General features: G+C 32.6%; 1 protein-coding gene across 8 annotated transcripts in view; it reads left to right on the top strand.

Moving 5' to 3' along the window:
* The window catches only part of LpR1 (Lipophorin receptor 1), a 142,685-nt gene that overhangs the window by 94,686 nt on the left and 31,417 nt on the right, over positions 1-16,582 (top strand). For 2 of the 8 annotated variants that reach the window (XM_013320767.1, XM_013320768.1), the window contains exon 1: positions 15,740-15,862. The exons of the other annotated variants lie outside the window; for them this stretch is intronic. The gene's annotated coding sequence lies outside the window, so the exon portion shown is untranslated. Of the gene's footprint in view, positions 1-15,739; positions 15,863-16,582 lie in introns of those variants that run through there. 8 annotated transcript variants of the gene reach the window in all.

Genomic DNA, 16,582 nt, shown 5'->3' with positions numbered 1-16,582 from the left:
TTACTTAACAAAGTGCTTGTATACTTATTCATTGCAATTACTTCTAACGACACTCGAGAGACGAGATAGTGTGACCCGTGCTACACGAACACAACGCTGTGCCAATTTTGCTTACTCAATTATCACAACTTTAATGGAATTCATAAATAGAAAAGTCTGTACCCTAAATATAACCATTGTATGTTATTTATACACGAAACTAAACTAGCGCTCTTAAAAGATAATTCCACTAGACTATCTGGTCGCGTACGGTACGTTAATTGCTTTCCACTAGGATCTAGCACTCGTAACTCAGCCAGGTTTTTTGCAGTTCAGTGCGCTTGCGGGAAAATTCCGTTCACTCTTTTTGTTCCCAGTTCGTGAACCACTGAAATACGTAAGTGGGCTTACCTAGTCAAATAAAATTATCTTTACTACCGCACTGCCTTCTTTTATTTCTAACAAACGTATTGTGTTTGGCTACAATTTTTTATTCGAATGAAACAATGTTGATAAAATACTTGCTTATTTAAATTATAACTCTTGATAGACAGACAGAAAGTCAATGCCCACTCTTATCGTGTTAAAGGCAATTAAAATTTATATGGTAATTTTGTTAATTTATTAATTAACTGCTTCATTATTATGGTTATTATTTTTAATGCAACATTAATTGTAATGTAAATTATATGACTTTATAACATCGATAAATAATGATAAATACCATTTTAAGAAAATAATATATTTTAGTGAATTGAATACTGAAATAAATAAACATTACTAATATTATTAATGCAAAAGTTTATATGGATGGATGTTTGTTACAAGATATCTCAGTAACGGCTCAATGGTTATTAAAGACATTTTACACAGATTTAGAACATAGTCTGGAAGAGCACATAGGCTATTGTTTTTTCCGCGCGGATAGAGTCGCGGGTGACACCTAGTATTAATAAAAACTATAATAGAGTTTTTCAAAATTGTAACATGTTCTCTTATTACGTTCAAATAAAATTAATTTAATATAAAGTTAAAATTGCAATGTTAAGATTGTCACTGCGGGAAGTTACACATCGGTAGGAATGTGCAATTACACAGCATTTCACTGTATGTGGACGATTTATTTGTGCTTAAGTGCGCACAATAAGTTTCTCAAATGGTCCGGCGAGCAGATGACGGGAGCCTGCCTTTTATTTTCTACATTCGAAGTTTGTTGCACTTGTTGAGGGCAGAAACTATTCGTACCGCATGTGGCATTCTGTCTTTTTCGGAATTCTCGGAAAAGCCAGCAAGCATGCATGTGCAATGGAGTTAATTTAAAATTAAAAAAAAAACTATGGATTTGACTTGAAATAAATATGTGTCTGTTTTGTATTATACATAAAAAGTAACACGTGCATCAAATCAGTTAATCGAAATAACGATCTGAATTTTTATAAAACTTACGCATTTTCAGGGTGAAAAAAGGTTTTATGAATTATGTATAATACTTGTGAAATATCTGAAGAAGCTCTTAAGAAGCTTTAAACGATACCCACAGGAACAAAGTAAGAAGTATATTTGAGATAAGAAGCATAAACAAGTAATGATATGTAAATAAAATTCCCTGCCTAAACGCTTAACAAAGTTGCCCACTTCCTTCGCTTTGATGCTTAAGAGAATTGACTGCGTAATGTCCTTATTTTCGGGAATAATATTACTATGAGAATATTATATACTAGTTGTAACCCAGGACTTCGTCCGCGTGGAATTATACAATAGATAATTAGGAGCCTGTCTGTTCTTCCAAATTATGTTCTATATGTACGCTAAATTTCTTCGTGATTCATTCAGCCGTTCTGGAGATACGTTCAAACATCCATCCATCTATCTAAACATTCGTATTTATAATATTAGTAAGATTTTCAATAAACAGAGTCTTTCTAATTCTATTTAAAATAGCTATAGTTTTAGTTACATCGCGTAAAAAGAAATAAAGTAAATGAAAATAATATATAACCTACATTTTGGTTGACTTTACTTAAATTATTAAAAATATGAAATTTAAGCTGACTTGGATTTCAAATACCTTTTACAAGAATAACAACGTTGCTCTTATTATTATCATAATCAAAAAACAACCTTCTCCAAATTTACGGGCGCAAAAGACCAACAAATTACCGTTCCGTTAACGTTTCGGTTGTGCGAGTTCGTAACATAAACAGGGTCGGTGGCAAATGAGGCGACGACTCACTTCCTTGAAGCGCTTCGCCCCAGGAATCTGCTGATAAAATTACATGAACGCTAATGAATGTCGAGGAGCTCGGCTGCGATTGCCCGCCGCGCTTTCAAATTGGACTTGTTTAGCTAATTCCAATTCCTGCCTTAATCCGACACTCTTTGATATTTGTTTCAGTAAAGTTTTTTCTTTTTTCATTTCTTAACAGATAAGTGGAATAAAAATGTAATCTGTAAAAAGTACAATCTCTCAGTAAGCCTTATTCTCTATCTCTAAACACTAACCAATTCATATTATATATGACAACTGTCACTTGTGACAAATACAAAGGTTTATTTTTATATCATTTATTTGTATTCATATAAGAACAGTGATATGTTTGCATATCACAAACACTTACATTATTGGTAGAATGTACGCTTAATTTACGTAGCATGAAAATAAAATATGCAACGACAAGTGTTCATATTTGACCAACTATTGAACTTATAACTATGCAATCCGCGCTTTAAATATTTACACAATAAGGAATTATGCTGCGAATTTTCCATTGTAAAAGGTAAATCGCTGCTCCAAAAACGTTGCGCACCGGAAGGAATGGCCACTAACAGAGGCATTCACGTTCCGCGCCCAATTTATTTGCGGTTAAGTGCCCACAATAAGTTTCTCGAATGGTCCACGCGCCTCGCCGACGGCTATCTGACTTGGGCCATAAATTTGACCCCCGTCCGTGGTTTATCGCAGAACCTGTGGATGCTTTCGCAGCAATGGTACCATCATTCCTTGCTTACTGTTACAAAACGTTAAAATAAAAATGTTTGTTCCAACGCACATTAGTCATTACGTTATATATTTTATCAGAGTTGCGATAAAATAACACACACAATGACTTGGTAGTCTTCATAGATTTAACATTAGATAATCGTTGCCCATTGGTTGAAAATCAACCATAATTGTATTTTTTTAATTTTATGTTCAGTCTACATTGGAATCTGTAGTAATAATATGTTTTCATAAAATGTAACACATTTCAAAAGCAATCAAACGTTCTTACATAATTTAGCAATACGATTACGTGGGTGTGCAATCCACTTTCCAACGTCGCACTTCTATACAGGGCCCACGAGAGCCCTTTTGACTGCAAATTGCTATAGAATGAAGTATTCAATGCTGCCCCGGGCTCGAGCAGACAGTTAGGACACAGTATAAAGACTTCAATGTAACTTTTACGTAAAGTCAAATGCGTTCAGTCTAATTGGAATTGTATTGCAATCAAATTTCGATTGTAGAAAAAGAAACATGTCACGTTTTAATTATTTTCTTCGTTCATTCAAGTTCATTAAGTATATTTATATACTCTTTGCGTTCCTTCCTTTGTTGATAAGAGGTAAGCATAGCGTCTGCTATATCAGATAGCCATGGGCAGCGGTCGGTTCGCCATTTTGGCGAATTCAGGCGGTCGCATTGTCCTTTGCCATTTTGTAATTTAAAAAATAATTAAACTTGTGGTCTTTTTAACACAGGTTTATTTAAAACTAAAGATAATAATATTGTAGCTGGAATGTAATTCAAATAAATTGTATCGTAGACAAACAACATTTCTTTGCGTCAGGTTGTTACACAAAGCGAATTAAGAACAAATAGAGCTCGCAGCACGGCCGCTCCGCTACGGACATGAGATCTGATAAAATTACACAAATGCTAATGAATGTCGAGCAATTCTACTGAGATTATCCGCATCGCTAGCAAATTGGACTTGTTTGGAAGCTAATTCTACGGCCATCTGAACGTGTCAATGTTTCCGTTTAATCTAATATACTTTTTCTCTACATTCTTCTCACTATAGCTACATCATAATGGTTTTTTACATTTAATATTGTCATTGGCAAGAAAAACCAACTCTATCCATAGTTATAAAGTTGGAGTGTCTGTATGTACTATTTATAAAAAAATATATATTTCGTGTACATGATATACATTCGCGTTGCTGATAACAAAAAACAATTTTACATTTTTGTCTGTCTGTCTGTATGTCTGTCCGCAAGGCCACGTTTATTACAGTAATCTCCAAAACGGCTGGACCGGTTTTGACAGGACTTGGACGGAAAGGTAGATGATGAACGCGGGCATATTATAGGCTACTTTTTAATTATGCGCAGATAAAATTACTAGCGACCGCCAATAGTGGATATAAGCAAAAATGCTTGTCTTTATTTTTACCTTTTTCAAACACTATCTTAATACTCGTTGATCTAAAAACACTCAAGTTATATGCAAAATTGTCTACTACAAAAGTAGTACTCCAATAAAATTTTATTTAACATTTTTCATGTCATAAAGTTTCCTATTACGTTTTCACATATAAATGAAGCTTACACCCCAATTTTCACTGCGGAAGGTTGCGAGAAGATAAACAAAATTAGAAAGTGTTTGTGAAAAAAAAAACCTTATTGTAAAAGTTAGATTAAGTTAGTAACCTACTTCAGTCAACTGTAAGATTCTGATAAATGAAGCAATAATACCATTACTGAAGTCGACGATTTCATAATTATATACGAATCGAAACATCCATTTTGGAATCCGTTCTGACATCTGAAAAAATATGATTAAATTTCCTCATCCAAAATACCACTTTAATATGTTGTTTTTTCAACTTTCTTATATCAACACAAGCTTAATTCATGCTCAGAAATAAATTATGAGGTACGCAAATAAGCAAATAAAACCCCTACATTACACAAAGTAAATAAAGTCCTGCTGACATCTGTGCGTTAGCGAAATGATAAATATATTTTTAGAAATATTTTTTTTATCTGGAAGTATCTCTTTTAGAGCGTCGGTGGCTCGGGGTCAAGCACTTGACTTGCAATCTGCAGGTCCTGGGTTCGAATCCCGCCATGTACCAATGTGTTTTTCGATTTCCGTTTTACATATGTACATTTATCCGACGTTCTTACGGTGAAGAAAAACATCGTGATGCAACCTGTACATATCTGTGAAGAAATGTGTGAAGTCAACCAACCCGCACTGGGCCAGCGTGGTTGACTATGGCCTAATCACCCTTAACTTAGGGTAGGCTCCGAGCCCCTCGGTGGGGACGTATAGTGAGCTGATGATGATGATGATCTCTTTTATACTTAAATGCATTTATCAGATACGTTTAAATATGCAGTAGTCTGATATTGAATAAGTAATATGAAACTAGTTTAACCCATTAAATTGATTAATTTCGCGGTCTAACAAAACATAGACAGTTTGACACTCACAATATGGAAACTCGTTTTATTCGTATTAAACAATTTATTTACATAAAAGCATGTATTAAATTTGAAACACGTGAGCCCTACTTCTAATGTACAGTTAGAGCCAATAAAGGCTAAACGTTCCGATATAACTGGGCAGTAGCGAGAAAACTACTCTATTCCATGTTTGGTTTGGACTAATTTAGAAAGTTACTAAATGAAAATCTCTCTGTGTCCCTGACTTTTAGTCCCCGTTCGGATTAACCTTGTTAAATAGCATTGTGTTCATTTCATATTTATTCAGGATGGTACCCGGAGATAAATTAAATGCTTTTCCCGTTGGCAGTTTAGTTACTACCAGCCAACTTGTAATAATGAATTCGCGTTTTGTGCATTCGGTGCAGAAATTCGCCTTTATTTTTATGTTATTTGTTTATTACCTTTGAGGTTCAATGTGACAACTGTGGACAAGCTATCAATCACTTCGTAACGAATAAAGTAGATAAAAATATTGTACAATACAACGTATTGGACGTTGTCACCATTGATATGATATTGTTCATCCGTATTGCATGATGTGTCATGTAACATTTTGTATTTGATGATTTTATTGATTTTGAACTGAATTTACATAAAATTACAATTGCAAATATATTATTATATTGCAATAGGATATTTATTATAACTAATGCAATTTTTAACAATAAACTAACAAAGAATCTTATGAATAGTCTTAAATCTATGATATAAAATAAAATATTAAAAAACGAATAATTTACTAAAATATCCCGAAAATACTGGCAGCGTAGCCCTTTTGGACAGCTAAACTAATTCTTTGTCCGAGGTAGCTGCCAGCTATTCGGTCCCCTGTGATGTCGATATTTTTTTGGATATGTCCTTAAAAAGTCTTAAAGCGCTTGGACCCCACGGATATTATTATATTTATATTAATTATTATTATATTTATCTGAGTATCGTATGTCAGAACTCATTATTATTACATTTCCAATCTATGGTCTATCACAGAAAATTTAGTCAATTACAGATTAGAATTATATTTATGAGGTTTATAAATCTTATATATAAAATTCTTATGTCAAATTGTTAGTAACCATACTCCTCCGAAACGGCTAGACCGATTTTTATAAAAAAAATATATACGTATTCAATAGGTCAGAGATTCGGCTACCATCTATTTTTTAATCCCGCGAAGACGGAGTCGTGGATAGCTATATAAGATGTTTTGCTCGTGATCACGGGAAGACAAAGAAAATGTAACATTTCCTGTAATTCCAGAGCCTGTCCTATATTTTATGTCCACAAAAATAAGGAAAAATAAGATGGATGATGGTATAAATAAGGTGCGCTAATATTGTGGGCAGTAATATGTGGCAAAGATAATTACATTGGCTTTAGCTAATTGACGTTTGATTCCAAATAGTATGTAGGATATTGGTCGCGTTCATCTTACTTCTTACTAATATTATGAATGTTTGCATGTATGTATACACGGATGGATGGATGTTTGTTAGAATCTCAATCTCGCTGAAATTTGGTATAGATGTAGAAAATTGTGTGGAAGAAGACAAAGGGTACTGATTAAGTTTTTTTTTAATTCTGTACCGATGAATTTGACATCTAGTGTGTAAAAATTAATATTTCAATAAGATGTAGATATTAAAAATTTACATGATATTAAAACTTGTATTGTTTAAATAAAAATTAAGCAAACGAAGTCGTTTTTAATCCAAACATTTTTTGATTGCTCGCCGCTGCCAGCGAGCGAGTGTTATTAAACGAACGTTGTGTAATGTTTAATCAGTTTATTTTTTCTCTTTGTGTTCATTCTCTTCAGTTCTTAATAAAATCACTTCCTGGACTACATAAATATGGAATATAATTTAAATCTTTTATAATATTTAGACAACTTGACAGCCCTTGAGTTGTAATTTCGAAATTAAATGTAAAGTAAAATAAACGAATCGAAAATGTAATAAGCTACAAGATATTTAAATTTAGAAATAGGAATTCCACGTAATCCATCGATTTTTTGGTTTATTTAATTTACTTGGGAAAATTTGCTTTATTATTAATAGTTGTGTGTGGGTCCTATGTGTGTGTCGGAACCTAGTTGTTCTTCCAGACGTAGTTCTACATCTGTGCCAAATTTCATTAAAATCCGTTGGGCAGTTCTGCGTTACCTTCTAACAAACATCCATCCATCCATCTAAACATTAGCATTTACAATATAGTAAAAGGGGAAATGCCGCCAGCCTCTTGGAAACCCTAGCATGCGAGTGCAGCGATTTGGGTCCATTTTTTATATTATTTAGTTTTATTTTTAGTTTGGTTTAGTTTTAGTATATATTATAGTTTATTTAATATCGTATTAAATAAAGTATTGATTTGTTTTGTAGTGGTTAGTTATTTAGTAAGATTATATTTTAATTATTTAGTTTCCTAGAACTAAGATTGTTAATAATCAATTTATTATTGTTATATTATTATATAGTAAAAGTAAGAAGATAAGAAGCAAGAGTAAGACTTTCAAATTGCCAAGACTGTTATTTCCTGGACTTCGGCTTATTTTTATTTAATGCACTTGATAATATTATGACAAAGGAATTTATTGCGAAGTAAACAGACGCATAAATTTTATTGTCATCATTATATTTCATTCAAGCGACTGTTTCTTTTAATTAAATCTAAAATTATATTTTCTTCATTTAAATTGTTTATAAGTTATTTATGATTATGATATTGATATTATTTTAACTTTAATATTTATTTTATAACCATGACTTTCCCTTGCTAAAATGTCTATACGAAAACATCTTGCTATCTTTGTTTTACCATGGATTGGATGGAGATTAAAAGGATAGTTTCCACAGGGAAATAGTTTTGGAAATCATTCTTACATTTGTTTAGAATTGAAGTAGCAAACAGATTTAACATTTTAGTAAAATTCCATTTCCTTAAAGGTCGGCAACGCATCTGCGGTTCCTCTGGTGTTGTAGATGTCGTTGATCACCTCGGTGTTCTTGCCGCTCGTTTGCCCCTTTTCTTATATAAAAAAAGTAAAGATTAGAAACTGTTTGAAAAACATTATATTTTTATTTATTAACAGGATACAATGTTACTTTATAATCATTTTTACATTTCAAGAACTTTAGAATATCACGTCAACATGTTCAAAATAAAATATAAAGTAATCGTTTCAGACACGTACAGAAGCTGTTTATATGAGCTAACGAGAACTCAACTTTAAACGCGAAAAACAAATTTCGCGAGAGAAGTTTTTTTCCTAACAATATTTTCGTCAGCATATAAAAAAGAATAAATTTAACGTTAAACGAGACGTCGTAAACACTAACAATGTTTAAGTCACAGGAAATACTTTATTCGTAAACATTTTATACAATTCTAGTAATTAAATTTTTTATTATAAATTAGCTGTCGGCCGCGACTTCGTCCGCGTGTAATTAAAAAAACAAAACTTAATTAGTAGCCCATGTATTCTTGCAGACTGTTTTACATCTATGCCAAATATCAGCGATATCTGTTGAGATCGTTCTGGAGATAACTTCTTACAAACATCCATCCATACATGTAAACTTACGTCTTTATAATATTAGTAAGATGACGATAACTCTAATAAAAATAGTAATAAAAAGCCTCTCGTATATGTTTTTAAAATTGCATTTACTTCTCTTTTAAAAAGTGAGAAACTAAAAACCGATTCTACTCGTTTTCGGAGTTCTGTATTTTATCTGCGTGAATTATGATTCGAAATAGCCTACTATAAGATTAAGTGAAAACGGTAAAAGCTGATTACAAAGACTTCATAAAGCTATTGTAAAAGCGATAAAATCATGGAGACAAATATAAAGTCATTAGAGACAACAAAAGGCATCCGAGGATAGCTAATGAAAAAGGACGTCTTGTTTAATTACCTTTTGCAATTTTTCTGCTTACTACTGGAACGTATAAATTTAATTGTCAGCAGTGGCTTGAATTCTTTGTAATCAAATTTATCAATTTTTCCATAAATGTCTTATGTATTACGTAACGTTTTATTTCTTGGTATTTATTATATAATTTTAAAACCATAGAAGAATGAAAACGAAATTAAAAATAATATACTATTAGAGGAGAAGTTTTTACTCGCGTTATTTCAATTTTCAAAAGGATTAAATAAAGAAAAACTACGAGTGTAAGAAAATGTATTTAATGTTATTTTATTTTTCTATTCTATGGCCAATAATTTTTGTCTTAATAACATCGTAAAGTCCGGTATAAAGACAATTTCAGTACGAGTATTGACGCAGTATTAAAATTAGTAATGCATAGAACTTTTTACTACTTAGTTTACAAAACTTTATCAACAAATTATGATTGAAAATATTGCTTAACATAACATTTGTTTAAGTTTTTGTTAAGAAAATGTTCAAAACTTACTTCATACTAATATACGAATGTTTAGATAAATGGATGGATGAATGGATGTGTTTTGAAAGTATCTCCAGAACATTGGCACGTATGGGAGAACCTAGTCTGCAAGAACACTTAGGCTACTAATTAACTTTTAATTTCGCGTAGACGGAGTCGCGAGCAAAAGCTAGTATTTAAAAAAAACATACAGACTGATTGTATCGTCCTTTTGGAAACGTACAAAGGTTAAGTTTAAAATATGCTTTTACATAATGTGAGGGAAAATATTTTGTGTCAATTATATCACATTGATAGTAAAGTCAGTGGTCGGCGAGGCAGTGACCTATGATATCAAACAGGAGAAATTCGGTCATTTATTGCAATATTTATGATCACGACATACGCTCCTGTTACCGCAATAAATAAGTAACGACAGCAACACGCAACTTTGTTAATAAAAATATTATTGAGAAAGAGACAGCAATTCATTATGATCTCCCTGTTCTTCTCCCACTATATGAGTACAAGTTTTCGTCTTCCAAATCATACGTAACTATTTTCTTAATCATGTCTCCTAACAATGTCTTGTAGGCCTACCTTTACCGATATATCCTTTCACATTCATAAATTATTTAATTCTTCTTTTACAAGAAAAGTCAATTATAATTTCTATTACTAGTTCTTCGTTAATTAAAGATTACTTGTCAATTAAATTATTCATTGAATTCAATCACGTCTCTACAAAAGTCTGAGTTTAGGTGCGTTCGCCGTCGACCTTGATAATTTCAATTCTATGAATTTTTGAATTCACATTTTTTAATCACTAGGGTATACTAAAATTATTTGCAGTCCGTATTTATTTTAGACATGATTATCAAATGATTTTAACATTTAAATATTTAACTAGTTCACAAGTACACACAAACGTAGCGTAGATACATACATATAGAGACACAGATGCGCTTATCTTCAAGCCATTGTCAGTTTCTGACACGGAGAACTTGACCTGGTTCGGTTATTCTAATTCCATTGTCCATTTTAATTGCCCCATTTAATCGTTTCACTATTTATTTACTTTTGGATCGAAGCAAACGAGCTTTAATAGACTGAGGAGAGGACGTACAGTAAGTTAAAATTATCGCCACAAACCACTTTACCTTCCCATTATTTCTTTATAGGAAAAGGTCGGGGAAGAAAAGAGGACTAAAATTAGGCCTCTGGCACGGACACTGATTAGACGAAACGCGGCATTACTTTCATTTCACGCTTGTCTTCTTTGTGGTCGTGGTATTGCTAGGTCGAGCCCGTCAATTCGTGCAACAGATGTTGTTGCTGGCGTCCATCACCTTTTTCTTTATTATATTTTAATGGTATAGCTTTAATATTTAAATCTCAAATACGACAAAATAGACCTACTATTTTTTAGGGGTTAGGTTTTGTAAGTCGTTAGTACACCAGATTTTGTCACGAAAGCGTCATGCAAATGTTTATAAAAAACATATTTGTGTATTGTGTTTTTTACAGTAAACAGATTAAGGAGTTCGTCACCATAAACTTTTCCAATATTTTGTTTTTCATCACGATTGTCATCTTCTGAGGCCATAGCAAGTTGGAAAACAAACAATATTTTGTTCGTCGTGCCGTGCGCAAGTTTCTAGAACTCATTTCCATTGGAGAGCGTGTTGTGAAAAAAAATTATTATTGGCTTTTGAAAGTTAGCATTCGTCAGGAGTTATTTCTTTCCTTTCGTTCTTTCGTTCAATTGTGCAGACATTCTGTCTTCGTTAGAGAAACGTCGCTTTCCATTAGCGACGGAATATTTACAATACGGACTTTAAGAATTTCTTTTTACTTGTTAAGTAAGACAATAAGTTATAAAGTACCAAATCTTATTCATGATTATATAAAAAAACAAAGATCTTTTTTCTTATTTAAACTTGTAAAATTGGCTGTAGAAACCCTCTTTAAGTCGAGTAACAAGCACTTACTGTTTTGGTTCATATTATGTAAGTTCATAGAACATGTATTACTCTTTCATAACTGGGTCGTATGTATCCGGAGGGCACACTATCGGTTGTTATTGTCGCCGATAGTGCATTAAACTGTTATGCATTAGATATAAATATATTTTTATTGTTTAAATAGTCTAAACAAAGTTTTGGTTATATTATTTTTGTACTCGAGGGCTTATTCTGGTATACTAGTAACCAGTAAAATTGTTAGCCAATTATGAACAATGTCATTCGATTCTTATTTTGACGCAGTTTGACATTTTAGTATTATAGGTTTTAATCAATTTAAATAAAACCTAATAAACGATCTATTTAGATTGTTCAGTAATAAACTATATTTGAAATCATTCGATGTCTTCGTCGTACGATCTGTTCGATAAATAACGATAAAGTTTATGTTATGATACCATTATGTACGTATTTGAGTGAAATATTAGCATTATAAATAAGAATCTTATCTTTGCTTATATTACAAATAAGAAAGGTTTGATTGTTTGTTTGCGTTGAATAAGCTCCAAAACTAATGAACCGATTTGAAAAGTTTATATTGTTTTTATTACGCGCGTACGAAGTCATTGGCAACTGTTAGTCTCATATATGTTTATAGTAATTTAAACAATGTGTATAATTGTATGATAATTAAATTTAATATGTCTGTCAAGAACTTTTATCAGAATAATGTCGACTTTATTGCAGTACACAAGAATACAAGAATTTAAAGATAACAAAAAACAATTAAGCTGAAACAAAGTAGTACGTATTATAGTAATTTATTTTAATTATTTCTTTACAAACCAATAAAGTTAAAAAAATATAATAAAATATGAATCGACACTAGGATTTGCCTACAAACAGTTCCAATGTTTCGTCTTGACAATTTATCACTGTCACCCTTTTCACTTATACGCCTTCGGACAATAGCTTTTATCGAAAAATTGCAGTGCAAAATCAATATGAGACCGCTAATCCCGAACGGTGACATCATTGTCGACATATTAATGGTCCTCAATCTTCGACGAGCACTAAGCAAACCTGCTGGACCGAGTCGCATCGCTGACAGTTTTATGGATAAACTTTCAAGTGTTTTGCTGGAAGTGGCATGTTGAAGTGCCATCTAGAAAGCACTAGATTTAATAATATGTTGTGATACTATGTCTAATTACATACATTTTTGATGAACTGATTATACTTTCACTAATCAAAATTTTCTCAATTCATTTAAAAAAGGGAGCTAACTTGATCTATTTCAGCTGTAATGCTATGAGGTCAAGTAAATATATAGATGGTAGAATGACGAATACAATGATGTACTTATTATGACACAAGTTTTTAAATGTGTTTATGATTTAATTTTGTGGATCGATACAATATTCACTCCCCATATCAATTGATGACATTTCTAGAGCACTTACATCCGTGCTACCCCTCGTATTGAAGCTTTTTTATCCGAAACGCAAACTTGGAGCAATATCATACCGAGTGAAAACTTTGAGTGCTGTGCAATATTGACCTTTAAGTGGCGGTCATGTTGCAGACATCTGGATTATATTTGCGTGTAGGACTTGGTATTCTATAACGAATTAACGAGGGAGTCAGTCAAGTGTCAGATTCTCATTGCTTCTGAGTGACGTTACACTTATATGTATCTCGTTTAATGCCGTCTATTACCAACGCTTTTATAAATACAAACATTTCCTGTCGGGCGAACGTGCAATTTGTGTCAAGATAACCAAGAGGTTCATCTTGTGAATTAACATTTATGCATGATTTATGTTTGCTTTGGAGCTCGGTATATCAGGGGTTTAAGCACTTGACTAGTATCTGCAGGTCCTGGGTACGAATCCCGCTATGTAGTAATGTGTTTTTCGATTTATATATGTACATTTATCCGACGTTCTTACGGGGAAGGAAAACATCGTGATGCAACCTGTACATATCTGTAAAGAAATTCAAAGATATGTGTGAAGTCTACCAACCCGCACTGGGCCAGCGTAGTTGACTATGGCCTAGTCATCCCTAACTTAGGGTAGACTCCGAGCCTCTGAGTGGGGATGTTCAGTGAGCTGAAATACTTTTAAAAAATGTTTGCTAAATAAATCGTCTCCTCACTAGTCTGATGGTTTTTGATATGTATTACGTAATATTATAAGAAAAAATAGACTTATGAATAAAAACAATTAAATATTAATAAGATCAAGAAGCCGATGGTTTGGATCCATATACGGATATATCACTCGTGTAACCGGGTTGCATATTTATTTATCGGAAATAGAGGTTATGAAACTTGCCACTAGAAGTCAATTTTTAGAAACATGGCTACTGACGCTGTCTAGAAACTTTTTCGATAACCTTTAATGTAGCAAAGATGCATAAAATATTATGAAAATAATTTAAAATTAAAATGGTAATAGTGTCTGCACCGAATTTGAAATAAATGTAAAAGCATTATGAAAATATAGTGCTCTTAAATTTAAGTGTTAAAGTCAAAATGTCACCAACAAAGTTAAGTCGTAAAATAGTTTTCCATCGAGGAGACATTCTACATAATTTCCTTCTCCGTCGCGGCGTCTATTATATTATTTGCAACTATGTGCATAGAGTATCCTGTTACTGCTTTACGTAGAAGTGCATTGCCCCTGTCTACAGATGAAAATCTCGGAGGATTTCTACTTGGATTGCAAATTTCCCAAAGTAGAAATTGTTTAAAAACTTGTAGCGAAAAATTCAAAAAAATATAACTAAATTGTGCTTCGTAAAACTTCAATTTTAAGGGTATAATAATTTGACAATTTCTAGTGTGCTTAGATTATTTTAAAAACCTTAAATTTATTCTTTTTTTATTGGTTTTTCGAATCTCATCATTTTATTCATTTAATTACATAGCAAAAACCGATTTAAAAAAAATTAATAAAGTTCAATGAACGCCAATTCTGATGCAATAGTCGTCTGAGCAGCATAAGAAAATTGCAGCTTTGCAAAGCTTTGGGAAAGTTGCGCGTGCGCCGATAATGTACCGTGGTACACTGCAATTTGCACACTCATTATTTTCTGATGCAATTTATCTTTGCGAACGAGTCACTGTATAATTTACTTTTTCTTTTCAAATGACGCAATTGCGTACGATATTACATTCTTTACGAATTAGAGCTTTCATTATAATAAAAAAAAAACATTTAATGTAACCGCGAAAAAGATCAGTTATTCTGTATATACAAAAATCAATTGCTGTTCATTAGTCTCGCTAAAACTCGAGAACGGCTGAACGAATTTATCTTATCTTGCTCTTGAAATGTTCGTGCAGGTCTAGGGAAGGTTTAAAAGGTTAGAAAAATTAGAACTAATTAAGTTTTTTTCACCCCACGTGGGCGGAGTCGCGGGCGACAGCTAGTTAAAGATATAAAAGGCCTTGGAAAATTCTCAAACTTATATTCTACTAAAAATTTTGTCCGCGATGAAAATTTCGTTTGCAATCCTCAATAAGCTGAGTAAAAAGGGTAGCGTGGCGAGGAGAAATATATTGATATTTCTTTCCATTACAGTTCAGTCAAAAAGCTAAGTTTATCAGAGTATTTTCCCACTATAGTTCTGGAAATTATTCAGTGATACTTAAGTTATATTAGAATGTAATATGTAAACAATGATCCATTGATTTACACACAAAGGAAGTTATGGCGTAACCGTTTCAATGAAAATCTCATTTTCTTTCATAAGTCTGCTACTGCTGGTTGGGTGACATTCATGGCGGGGTTTGGTGACTTCCGAAGTAGTAGGTTATCAGACGCGGGGGAGGGTTCGGAGGAAGAGGGGCGAGGGAGGATGGAGGGAAAGCTGGATGCTGGTGGATAGCCGCCCCCACATTCGCGGCCCGTCTCTCGGCGCGATCAGTCGCGCAACGCGTTGTTAAATATCGACGTATATTCGTATTACGCGACTCTTTATTTACCAATTCATCTGATTGGTTATTTTTTTTTTCGTTGAAGGTTTGTTGTGGTTCATTATGTGCTAATGTGATTTGTATATAACCAGTTATTTAAATATCTATCTGCTTGGGTAATGGAATATAATTTCCTTTGTCTCGTCTTGTTTGAATTTATAATTACGATCTAAAAAAAATATTAATAAGCTATTTAAAAAAAACGAAAACATTGTTTCGACTGCTATTTGTATGTAAGTTAGAATTAATGATAAAAGAGGTTGGCAACGGCACAAAGAGCGTAATTTATTTTTAAATTGGTATGTATTTCTGAATTAAGTTATAATACTAAGTTTTTTTTATCCTACATTTATTAATATAATAACTAAATATGTAACGCAAACATCATCATACCATTATTCCTTTTCGTAGTTTGTTTTAATAAAACAATATAGTTTAAAAGTTAACCTAAAAAACTAAAAAATTGCGACTCTATAGATTAATTGTTTAAAATACACTTCATTGCCTGTAATTCCGATAATCCCTTAGTATACAAACCCAACAATAAATTGCCACGAATTTTTAAAGCGGTGAACACTTTGTATTGATTTATTCGTTGACAAAGCCTATAGCTGATGTTAATGGTCGAATTCACCCTTGTTAATGAGAATTTAGTATTAACTCCGGTGAAACAACGTCTAATATCGTCGCAAATTACGAGTTATTCCTCGAAATTCTTGGCATCTCTTTGATGTCTATATACCGAGTAACATAAGGCCATACCAGG

The sequence above is a fragment of the Papilio xuthus genome, unplaced genomic scaffold (genome assembly GCF_000836235.2).
Source record: "Papilio xuthus unplaced genomic scaffold, Pxut_1.1 DF825946.1, whole genome shotgun sequence".
Taxonomy (NCBI): Eukaryota; Metazoa; Arthropoda; class Insecta; order Lepidoptera; family Papilionidae; genus Papilio; species Papilio xuthus.
This window is presented reverse-complemented; position numbering and strand designations above follow the sequence as displayed.